Source organism: Nomascus leucogenys, chromosome 16 (genome assembly GCF_006542625.1).
Source record: "Nomascus leucogenys isolate Asia chromosome 16, Asia_NLE_v1, whole genome shotgun sequence".
Taxonomy (NCBI): Eukaryota; Metazoa; Chordata; class Mammalia; order Primates; family Hylobatidae; genus Nomascus; species Nomascus leucogenys.
The window spans coordinates 24,446,811-24,460,363 of NC_044396.1; positions in this window are offsets into that span (position 1 = coordinate 24,446,811).

Genomic DNA, 13,553 nt, shown 5'->3' on the forward strand with positions numbered 1-13,553 from the left:
TACACTAACCACTACAAGAGCTTTTTGATCAAATTAAGCCTTAAACCTGATGTCAACAACCCATTATATTCTTGATTCTGACTTCTGGGTTTGAAAGGAAGAGCTAAACCTATTCAGTTGAGCTCTTTCAATAATTTATTTTATTTGAGAGGATTCTGTCTTTTCTTGTTTTTGTCTTTTTAAAGTGTTCAATAAATTTTACAAATTGTTTTATGAACTGTTCAACAAATTGTTTCTTGTTGAAAATATATAGACCCCTTCCTATTTAAATTTTTCATATTTGTGCATGAAAGAGAGACTTTAAATCTTTATTTCAAGCTTCTTTAGATTTTAATAATGAAGCTATAATAGCTATATGACAGAATTTTATTTTATGTTGCATCATTTGAAATGATAATTCTTTTTTGATAAATAAAAATCAATAATTTATTTAAAATATCCTTACATTATCCGTATATCAAATACTCTTTTTACAGTAAAACAGAATTGTTAAGTATGCCAGTAGTAATCACTTTTTAGATTGTATTTTAATTTTGATAATGCAAAAATACTCAAATTTCTTAGAGAATTTAATCATTAAACATCACCCTTTTTATCTTTCAATTTGCAAGCAGGCACTTACTGTCCCTATTATTATCAGAACACAAATGAAAACAGAAAACCCCAAATGAACAAAAAAGAATGCTTTGCCCCACTTTGTTAGTCATTGTTACTCATTTAGACTAATAATTTGACCTTGTGTTTTCTTCGAGACAACCACATTTACATGAGATGAAAGAAAAGCATTTCTCTTAGGAAATCATTTACAAATCAAGTTTGCTGATTTAAAATATTTTTCTTGTTATTGATCAATGATGCAGTGTTCTCTGTAACACAATAAGAATTGCCACCATGTTAAAGATACATGAGTTTGTAAAGGCTGCTTTTCAGTATTCTGTAACTCAACAGTTAATGTCTGTCATTACTTAATGGCTAGAATTTCTAATAAGTCACAAGGCTTGTTTTATACTTAGCTTACTACCTCGTGGTACATTATTCTACACTTCCAAGTTCAAAAATCAAAACAGTAAGTTTGAATGTACAAGCTATTATTCAGTGCACAATGCCATGTAACATTGTAACATGTATCAGTGTGCTCGTTTAACAACCATTAGTCCATGAAAGAGAGAGACTAACCAAATATGGTATGTTGAAGTTACCACATATGGTTTGTTAGAGATGAAGTTCATGCCATGGTGACAGAAGAGGAGAACTGAAGTTACAAAGCAGGAAAATAATCATAGAAACATACTGCATAGATTGTATGATATATGAAACCTCCTTTCAAAATCTTCGTATATGTATCTCTTTGGCATCGTCCATTTTTCTAATATTTAATCTTCACAGATGCATCTTCCTCTTTTTTTTCAATTGAATATGAATGCTGTCCCTCTCATTCTTCTGCTCAGTTTGTGTTAGTTGGAGTGTAATAAAAGTAAAAGGCAAGCATACTTCATAAGTGACCTGGATATGCTCAATATTTGTATATTAATATAGTCATTGTAACATTTCTATTTTCATTCTCTTCTACATCCAGCTTTTTTTACTTTCAGCAAATTAGTTATTCCCTCTGTATATTGTTTAATAATATTAATAAGGTGGAGTCAGCTAAATAATTTGTAAATTTTATTCAGTAACTAAAGCTTTTGGTTGCTTATTTAAACCCTGTTGAATTTCTGATCCTGTTGTAAATCTAGTCCTGTAAACTAAATACTCTTTTCTGGTTACAGAGTTGGATTTCATATTTATAGCTCAAAACTCTATTTCAAATTTTTACTTATAACAGCTCTATTGTACATAACCTATCATGCACTGAAATATCAAAATATTAAAGAAGTTTCACCCTGCCTTCTGGTACATGATCTAGTCCCTACTTATTTAAAATAATTCAATGATTCATAGAGGATTAGAAATGATATAGCAGAAATTTGAAAAAAAAAGAACAGTCAAGGCCCAGCATTTCAAATTCAAAACAAACTCAGAAAATTGAAGGCTGAAATATTAATATATTAGTTTTCTAGACCAACATTAAAAAATCGCAGACTAGATGGTTTAAACAATGGAAATTCATTTTCTCACAGTTTTCTGGAGGCTGGATGTCAAAGATTAAGATATTGGCAGGTTTGCTTTCTCCTAAGGCCTCTCTCCTTGCTTGCCAGTGGCTGCTTCCTGCATCATCATATGAGTCTTTCCCATGTGCCTGTGCTTCCTTGGTGTCTCTGTGTGTTCCAGTGTCTTCTTATAAGGACAGAAGTCAGATTGGATTAGGGCTCAACCACACAAGCTCTTATAAATTTAATTACCTCTTTAAAGGTCTTATCTCTAAATACAGTCATGTTCTGGGGTATTGGTAGGTAGGACTTCAACATATGTGTTTCATGGGAACACAATTCCATCCATAAGAATTAGTATTGAGGGAAAGCATTTTGTGAATACCTGTAAGTGAGGCCCTAGCTCAACAATAAAGTGGAAAAGGATAAAATCACCCATTCCTAACATTCTGTAGTTTAGGAAAGTTTATGAGTTATTTAGGGATGGGAGACAGAGGCCAACATGAAACTTGCTAGAAGGGCTTATGGTTTATCATGCCTGAGAAGGAGCCCTTCAATTGTTCCCCTAGGTAGAAAGGGTATTGGGATTAAAACCGCCAGTTAGGCCAGGTGCAGTGGCCCACGCCTGTAATCCTAGCACTTTGGGAGCCCCAGGAGGGTAGATCACTAGGTCAAGAGCTAGAGACCATCCTGGCCAACATGGAGAAACCCCGTCTCTACTAAAAATACAAAAAAATTAGCTGGGTGTGGTGGCACATACCTTTAATTCCAGCTACTAAGGAGGATGAAGTGAGAGAATCACTTGAACCTGGGAGGTGGAGGTTGCAGTGAGCCGAGGTTGCACCATTGCACTCCAGCTTGGGTGACAAAACGAGACTCTGTTTCCCAACACCCCCCCCGCCAAAAAAAAAACCTCCAGTCAATTTTGGGAAAGTTTAGACTAAAGAGGATTTGGGCCTGTTTCCCAACTGAAGATCCGGGAAACAGCACACCCACTGATGAAACCATGGGACCATCCTTGTATCAGAACATTCATAGAATGACTTCAGATGGCATTTAGGCAGAGAGGTTTGAGGCAGCCTCACAGAAATTTAATCTCCCAAGCCATTGGTTAGCCATTTTCTTTATGGCCCAAATAAAGGCAAGGAAGTTAGCAAAGGAAGGTGTCCCACAGTTGTGACAGGAGGATCCAGTAGTGAATGAAACATAGACGTCATAGGAGTCAGCAGAAGATGGCTGTGGAGCAGGTGCTTTCCCAATAAAGAGTGACAAGGAAATTGTTACCGCAGCACCAGGGGTTCAGCCTAGGTCCTGCTGTTTGCCATACAGAAAGCCAATAACTGAGACAAGTATTGCCAAGGAAGATGGCTTTAATCGAGTGATGCAGCTAAGGAAATGGGCAATCAGTATCAAATCCATCACCCTGACTGACTAAAATTGGAGACTTATATAGTAGAGGAGAAATGTAACTATGTATGGGAAAACAGTAACTCGGAAGGATTAAGGAGGTATCATGATGAATAAGTAGGTGGCTTCTCATTGTCTGGATGAGATGATCTGGTGAGTTTCAGTTCTTTGATATCTTTTAGGAACTCATTGTCTGGATCTGGTGAGCTTCAAGCTTTAAAACAGAAGGGTCAATTTCTATGTTTTCCAAAAAAAAAAAAATCTGTCTATGGGAATATTGGATAGGTTTCAAAATCTTCATGTGACTGAAATGACTGATAAATCATTGGCAATTTATTTTTAAGAGGTTAATTGGGTAATACACAACTGGGCAGAAAGGTAGCTTCAAAAAGAGGTTGAGATATAAAAAAATTAGAGGTATTATGTTTTTTACATGCACAAATCATTTGCCTATGAATTTTTATCTGGTACTCATATTTGAGGGTTTTTTTAAAGCTAATTAAAATATGTGCGTTTCTGTGTTATCTGGGAAGGGGTGTGTATTAGTCCATTTTCACACTGTTATAAAGAAATTCCCAAGGCTGAGTAATTAGGAAAGAGGCTTAATTGACTCACAGGCTGGGGAGGCCTCAAGAAACTTAAAATCATGGCAGACGGGGAAGAAGACCCCTTCTTCACAAGGCAACAGGAGAGAGAGTAGAGTGTGAAGGGGAAAAAGCCCCATATAAAACCATCAAATCTCTTGAGAACTCACTCACTATCACGAGAACAGCACAGGAAAAACCTCCCCCTTGATCCAGTTACCTCCCTCCCTGTACACATGGGGATTACAGGTCCCTCCCTTGACACATGGAGATTAAAATTTGAGATCAGATTTGAGTGTGGACCCAGAGCCAACCCTTATCAGGGTGCAAGTTTATATAGCTTTTGCTTTTATGTTCACAACAGGGCAAATAAATCACTACTGTGATTATAAAGTTAAGACTAGGCAAATTTCAAACTCTCTATTTTCCAAGAAATACCTAACTTTTTTTGCAGTCTGAACACCTGGAGTTAAGCTAAGTAAACAATAATAAAAGATGTAAATCTGCTTTCTGAGAAGGAAGACAAATGTTTCCTGTATCATTTGTTTAGTGAACAAATAACAAAAGAGGGCTAAGGATAAATATGCTCCTTCTCGTCAGTAGGAATCTAACGCAGATTGATAGCATTCGATGTGTAGACTCAAGGTCAGGAGAGGAACAGATGTCCTTGATCTCAGAATAAAACCAACAGTGAAGTACCATGTGCATCCTGAACTCTTCCACTACCTTTCTGCTGTGCTTAGATACTTTCCTCCCAATTGCCTCAGATCATAAAAACTATCAGCAGTATGTACCTGAAAAATGCCTCAGGAGATTGGAAGTTACTAAAAGGAAAGTAAAAGACCCGAACTGCTGAAACAACAATACTACCTACCATTACTGAGAGTGCCAATTTATGATAGAGTTTATTAGTAGTTTCTGTTACTTTATGGGTTAGTTCATAATTCATAAGAAAACATTCTTGCATACTTGTTCCACACAATAAAAAATAACCTTTTTGAGCATAGGGCCAGGAACCTATGGAGAAGTTGTTTGCATCAGCTTCATAAACTTAGACTTATTAAGTTTTTTATCTTTAGTTTTCTCATCGATAAGATATGGAAAATGTTATTTGCAGAGTAGTGCAGTTGAAATGACAAATTAAATTGTTTTTGATAATATTATTGTTTTCTAGATATAATACACCATTTATGAATTTTTAGGTCAACATTATTTGACTTATTTATTTATTTTTGAGATGGAGTTTTGCTCTTGTTGCCCAGGCTGAAGTGCAATGGCATGATCTTGGCTCACTGCAACCTCTGCCTCCCAGGTTCAAGTGATTATCCTGCCTCAGCCTCCTGAGTAGCTGGGATTACAGGCATGTAGCAGAGATGGGGTTTCTCCATGTTGGTCAGGCTGATCTCGAAATCCCAACCTCAGATGATCCACCCACCTTGGCCTCCCAAAGTGCTGAGATTACAGGCTTGAGCCACAGCGCCCAGCCTAGGTCAACATTATTAGTGAGGTTTTAATTTTCTAAAAATATGTTCAAAGAAAGACATATTTTCTAAAAATATTTTAAAGAAAGACATGTTTAAAGACATTTGTCTTTAAACAAAGTATAAAATGTAATTTATACTTTGAACTTCGCAGGTAGTTTCTCAATTATAAATAAGAGATGAAAAAAAGTTGAAAATTGAAAATATGAAATATAATTAAGGGATAAGCTCTAAATATATAAATTATCCTTAGTGCATTGTTTAAAATAAACTGACTTTATTAGGCAGAATACCCAATAACATTTGCTTATTAGCTTCCAAGAATTTAACAAGATTGCATATTTAAAATTCTAATCTAAAAAGGAAAAAAGACAAAAGCCGAACAAAGTCCTATACTCACTTGAACAAAATAGAATATTATATTTTCCAAAATAAACAGGTAGGAATTAAATGACTGAGTTTTTTGTTTTTAATTTTTAATTGTTTGAGTATTTTTGTATAATATAGAATAGTGTGATTTTAATGTTTTTTTGTGGTTATTTTTCAGTGAACAAGTTTTATTTTAAGGAACAAAATTATTTCAAACATCACACTAAAAATAAATTTCCAAATTTATTCAGTAGTACTGTATTCTGAGCAGAATTTTAGTCCCTGGATACCAGGGACATATGCCTAATTAATAGACATAAGTAGAATCTATTACTTGACCATCAAATCTCTTGAATACTCATATTTAAGTAAACATTTTTGATTTGTGTTAACAATTAAATTAGAATGAAATCCAATTAAAGTTCAATTAGCAATTTAAAGATTCAGTTTGCAAAATGTATAGTGAATTTTAATCTTCTTTCAGTGATTGAAGTGCGTGTTCAGAATATTAAGCTCTTACATGTTCCTAATAGCATTTTCATTTTCACATGCAGTGCACATGCTGAGTTAGTCAATGCTTTCTAATAAGTCTTATACTAATAAAGCAACCTGGAACTGATGATTGATATCTTTATCAACAAATGGAATAAATCTAAGTGAATTTTACAATTCTTTTCCTTCACTTAATATAATTATGATAAAATATTCCAACGTGCTCCACAAAGCATTTTTTACTATATGTGGGATGCTTTCTCTATGACAAAAAAAATGAATATTAAGGGAAAATTTGGAATCTTGTAGACATACGATTTTTTTTTTACTTAGGAATATATTTTATATAAGAAAGAAAGGACTCAAACACAAGAATAAGTAGAGACAACAACATAAAGTGAAAAGAAAACTGAAAATCTACTTTAAGTGTTAATGTTTATATGCCAAATAACATAAGATTTATAGAATGCAGGCATCAAAAAATGTTATCTGAGCAAAATTATTTTTACTGTGGACAACTGTTTATTGGATTATATTTTTATACTAATGTAATACAAATATATTTTCAAATTAATAAAATGAATGGACCTTACCTTATACAAATACTTGAAATCATCACAACATCAAAAGCATCAAAATGCAGACTATTTAATTACTTTAGTTTAAATGTGAAGCATTTTGTGCATTTTGTAGACCACACTATGGAGGCAAAAGATAGGACAGCATTGGTGGATTATATGCTATGAACCCCAAAATGCCCTTCTGGAGAGCAGTGCTGGGATCATGGTGTCCCTCTTAGCTGTAGGAGCTGAGATCAGTGTGTGACATGTGGGCTACCGATCCTGGGGAGTGTTTGATATCAGGGCTATACCCACTTGGTAAAACTCAAGTATAAGTGCCGCACAGGACTAGCAGCTTCAGTATCTGGAAATCAGTGAACTTGAACTTAATTAAGGGATAAGCTCTAAATATATAAACTACCATTAGTACATTGCTTTAAATAAGCTGACTTGATTAGGCAGAATATCCAATAACATTGGCAATCTCAGGGAGAAGTTCAGTAGCTAAGAAGGGAAAGTTACCTTGGCAAAGTAGGGCAGGGACAGAAACTGAGATTACAAGAGCAAGGTGATTACTGGCTTCAAAGACTTGACAAAAGGCAAGAGAAGAGGTATCTTTTCTTGATAGATTATACTATTTCTTAAACAAATCTGCAATTGTTCTGTAATATTAGCCATTAGTATTCCTTGAAACTCCATAGCTTTGCTTAGGCATGTAGCATGGTAGTTAAGAATATGAACTCTGGGATCACATTGGCCTTAAATTCCACCTCGGTCACCTTCTAGCTGTGTGACTTAGGCAATTTAATTAGCCTCTCTGTGCCTTAATTTGGTCATCTGTAAAAAGGACATTATAATAGTGTATCTAAATCATAGATTATAATGATTATGTGTACTAACACAGATAGCACATGCAGAACAATACATGAGATTTATGAAGCACTATATACATATTTGACAGTACTGATTTATTCACTGAAGTGAAAAAAACGAATATTTTTTCACTGCAGTTTATGCTTGTAGAAAATTGAAGTAACTATCACTTAATATCATGTTATTTAAAAATTTATGTAATTTTTAAAGTAAACACAAAGTAATGCTGAAAAATGCACAAAATGAAAATAAAAATTATCTGTGAGCTTGGCCATACTAAAATCACAAGCCTTGGTTTGAAAATTGACAAGAATGATACTTGGAATTAAGATTCTTTTTACTTTGTTCTTCTACTAAGTCATGTAACAAGCTCTCTAAAGAAGCGGTCCCCAGCCCTTTTGGCACCAGGGTCTGGTTTCATGGAAGACAATTTTTCCACGGACCAGAGCCCGGGGAAGGATGGTTTCAGGGTGAAACTGTTCCACCTCAGATCATCAGGCATTAAGAGTCTCAGAGGAAGTGCGCAATCTAGATCCCTCGCATGCGCAGTTCACAATAAGGTCAGAGCTCCTGTGAGAATTTAATGCAGTGCTGATCTGACCGGAGGCTGAGCTCAGACGGTAATGCTCACTTGCAGGCGGCTCACCTCCTGTTATGCAGTCCAGTTCCTAACAGGCTACAGACCACTACAAGTCGCAGCCTGGGGTTTGGGGATCCCTGCTAAAGGACATACTCAAAAGTAAAAGTATGCTTGTGAATGAAAGTAAAAGTATGCTTGTGAATGAAAGCATCACTGTAATGCATTCCGTATTCTTAATGAGCCACAAAAGCCAGAGGTCAGTACAACCAAGGTGAAGTGAGATATCATCAAGACCAGAGGAGCTAAGAATGATGCGTGCATTATTTTCCGTAAAACTAGGCTGGAGAGCCACTTTAGTACTCAGGAACTCATTCTATTATCATGCAATAAGAGTTTACTTTCCATACATGTATAATTTATTTCTTGCTAAATCTTTGCACCTATATACCACACTATAAAATGGTTGTAGATGTAACCAGCATTAGTATTTTAACTGTTAACAACAATTGCTCTGTCTTCAGTAATGAACAAGTATGTTAAGTTGAAGTCCAGTAATATCTGCGAGTTGATTATATCCTTGATTTTTATGAAAAGCCATGAAACTTCCATCGGAAGTAAAACAGAAAAAGGCTTATGGCTATTATTAGAAATTTGATGAGATTTGGGGATAAGAACGTAGAAATATGATCTTACAGAAGAGACCCAATATTTCTGATTTGTCTTTCATTTTAAAATAGTGTCTGAAAACAAAACAAAACACAAAACCTGAAGTAAGCAGCTAGACCTGCTATAGGATTCTAACTAGGCTGTCGTTGTGAAATTTCATGTTGTTATTACTATTGATTTTCATGATCAGAATTACTTAATTTGTGGTTTTAACCATAATTAATTTGTGGTTTTAAAGATGACCACAAATAAAATTATAATTGTATAAGTAAAATATAAAATTATAAATATAAGACAGACCCATAATCCTAGGGACATACTTAAAATTTATAAGGCAAATTTCCAGGTATTTGGGATTTTAAGAATATTTATTAAATTTACTTTTACATTACAAAAGAGCTAAACTATGGATTTAAATATTTGGAAAATGAGAAACTATCACTTTCTATAAAATATAGAATTTGGTTAAAGTGTATCATAGATACTTTAAAATGAAATAAGCATATTTCATTTTAATTACAAATAATTAAAACCAATATTTTAGTAGAAGTTTGGTTGTAATAATTATAACACATATTTATAGTGCCTTTAATAGATGTTAGGCATTCTTTTAAGTGATTTATATATGATAGTTACCTTATGATATAATATTATTACCTGTATTTCAGAGATTAGAATGCTGTGACAAGGAGATTAAGAGATTTGCCAGAGATTATATTAAAACACTGTATATATTCATTTATGTATATTATAAATATCTATGTTTATATTTACATATTATGTATGAACAAATATCTATATTTATATTTACATATTATGTACACGGAAAGCTAAAAGAAGAGTTACCAAAGTTTATTAAGTGTTGTATTTAATGGGAAGTATATTTTGAAGGTGAAAGAGTATCTTTCCTAAATTGTAATAATCACATTAGTATTCTAAGGATGTTAAGTAGATTATTCTGTGGTGGTCATTATCATCAAATATACCTAATATATTACTTACAGAAAAAAATTATGGAAGCATGTTTATATAAATATATGGAACTTGAATTTATTTATTTGTATTACAATTAATTTTTTAAAAGTCAGAAATATAAAATATCTAACAGTCCTATGAATCTTATTAGGAACCTTACCTATGTAGTTAATTGAATCCTCCCAATAATAGTATATCTGCAGTATGTAAATACAGAAACAGAGACGTAGGTAAAGTAAATTGGAAATATTTAACATGTGTTAAATTAAAATCCAGGATGATAATACATTCTTATTCCAAACCTCTGCTCTTTTTACTTCTTAGAGCCATCAATTTAATCTAAATTATTTTCTTTCAGTCTGGCAAAAATTGTTATGTATCTCAAGGTAATTGATAAGGTTAAAATATAAGGCATGAAACCATAAAAATTCTAGAAGATAACATTGGAAAAACCCTTCTAGACATTGGCTTAGGCAAAGACTTTATGACCAAGAACCCAAAAGCAAATGAAAAGAAAAGATAAATAGGTAGGACTTAAACTAAAAACCTTCTGCACAGCAAAAGAAAGAATAAGCAGAGTAAACACACAACCCACAGAGTGGGAGAAAATCTTCGCCATCTATACATCTAGCAAAGGACCAATATCCAGAATCTACAAGGAACTCAAACAAATTAGCAAGAACAAAACAAACAATCCCATCAAAAAGTGGGCTAAGGACATGAATAGACAATTCTCAAAAGAACATATACAAATGGCCAACAAAGATGAAAAAGTGCTCAACATCACTAATTGTCAGGGAAATCAAATCAAAACCACAACATGATACCACCTTACTCCTACAAGAATGGCCATAATCAAAAAATCAAAAAATAATATATGTTGACACGGATGTGGTGAAAAGGGAACACTTTTACACTGTTGGTGGTAATGTAAACTAATATAACCACTATGGAAAACAGTATGGAGATTTCTTGAAGAACTAAAAGTAGATCTGCCATTTGATTTAGCAATCCCATTCTTGGGTATCTACCCAGAGGAAAATAAGTCATTATATGAAAAAGATACTTGTACACCCATATTTATAGCAGCACAACTCACACCTGCAAAAATATGAAACCAGCCTAAAAGTCCACCAATCAATAGTGGATAAAGAAAATGTTATGTCTATACCATGGAATACTGTTTCAGCCATTGAAAGAAATGAAATAATAGCATTCACTGCAACCTGGATGGAATTGGCTACTATTATTCTAAGTGAAGTAACTAAACAGTGGTAAACAAAACTGTATGTTCTCACTCATAAGTGGGAGCTAAGCAATAAGGATGCAAAGGCATAAGAGTGATACAATGGACTTTGGGGACTCGGGGGAAAGGGTGGGAGGAGGGTAAGGGATAAAAGTCTACACATTGGATACAGTGTACACTGCTCAGGTGATGGGTGCACCCAAATCTCAGCAATCACCACTAAGGAACTTATTCATGTAACCAAACGCTACCTGTTCCTAAAAAAAACTATTGAAAAAATAAAATAAAATATGGTGCTAGAAAGTATAAAAAGTCCCTTGATCACTACAAAGCACAGGACATTTGTAGCTGTCTTTAGATTTACGGTTTTTCTTGTTTTACTAACAATGCTAATTATTTCTTTCTCTCTCTCCCTTCCTCTTTTTTGGGGGATGTGGGAGATGGTAGGGATAGAGCCTAATTTTATCTACCTTCCAGATACAGACATTAGCATATTTAGATGTGACAAACAAGTGTTTTCTGTTTATTTTTCCTAAATCTGTACTTTCCATCTGACTATATCCTTTCTCATCTATGAACCTCTCTAGCTCTCTAATTAGCTAATTATTGTTGCCTGTCACTTATTTATCATTGATATAAATGACAGTTATTTTGCTAGATATATTCCAGATTTTATCTGAGAAATTCTCTACTCCTGGAAGACACTGGCAAGTTTATCTTGAAGGGAACATTTTACAAGCCCTGTAAATCTCCGGGGTCTCGGTAAATTTCTTCCTTTTGGACTCATGAGTTCCTCTGTCTGCTCCTATTTGGGTGCTGCTCTGTTCTTCACCTCTTTTCATCACTATGTCCAGATAGGCTTTATGCAATAAATTCAAATTGCAATGAGGATATCTATCTCCTAGTTTTGCTAGCACTTTCCCCTCTGAGCTGCAGAGAGAGATCTCAAGGCTACCTAAAAGCTGTAAGCATGCGGTGCTACACATGACCCTTTCCTGTGTACCCAGATCCTGGGAACGTGTCTTCGCACCCAGTGCTTTTCAGTTGACTAGCAGTCCCTTAGCTCTTCCTGCTTGGTGAAGTCAAAATTTGTGTCCAGCTTTTAACATATAAATTGTATCTCCATTTGTTTATTAATAAAAACACTTAAGAGTTTCAAATATCAAATAATATACAGTTTCTTCATTATGCCAGGTGAGGATCCTTTTTGAAGAACTCACTCTAATTTCCATGGCAAATCCTTGCCCCTCCATGCCATGCTTATTGCTTGAATGATCTTACCCCAGTAGAACTTCTCGACTTATATGTAAAAATAATTTACTGTTTTAAGATCCTTTTTGGATATGTAGTTTGTTGTAAGTCAACACAACTAATATCTGGAATAAGTGATGGAACAAAGAGAAAAGACATAAATGTCAACTGTTTCCTACACACAGGGCATTATATTAGGCATGTTGTAAAAATTATCTTGTTGAACTTTCCTAACCAATATTTTAGTAGACATTATATTACCATTTTCACAAAGAAAGATTCTGAGGCATAATTTGATTTTCAAGGCATAAATGTAAATTCAGAAATCTAACATCTAAGATTTTAATCAGAACGTGTGCATTACTGGATCACCTAGAATTTTGTTATTTTTTAAACATTTTTTATACACACTTTGTGGCAAGAGTGAAAGAACATATTCTACCAGCTCTATTATCCATGTTATCATGACCTCATTTAGAGTAAGTGCTCTCGGCTGGGCACATTGGCTCATGCCTGTAATCCCAGCTTTTTGGGTGGCCGAGGTGGGCAGATCACAGGGTTAGGAGATCAAGACCATCCTGGCCAATATGATGTGAAACCCTATCTCTACTAAAAATACAAAAATTAGCCGGGCGTGGTAGCATGTGCCTGTAGTCCCAGCTTTTCGGGAGACTGAGGCAGGAGAATCGCTTGAACCAGGGAGTTAGAGGTTGCAGTGAGCTGAGATCCTGCCACTGCACTCCAGCCTGGTGACAGAGCAAGACTCTGTCTAAAAAATAAAAAAAAAGTGCTCTCACGCACGTAGCGTCTCCTCAATTTCATACACGTTGTGGGAAATTGCATAATCCCAATTTGTTTACTAAGCCCCAATTGCAGATATTGATTTGTCTTTCTACTTACCTAAAGACTCCAAATTTTTAGGTTAATGAAATAGGAACCTAAAAAATAAGATTGCAAGTGAATATGTTAAGGGTATGCT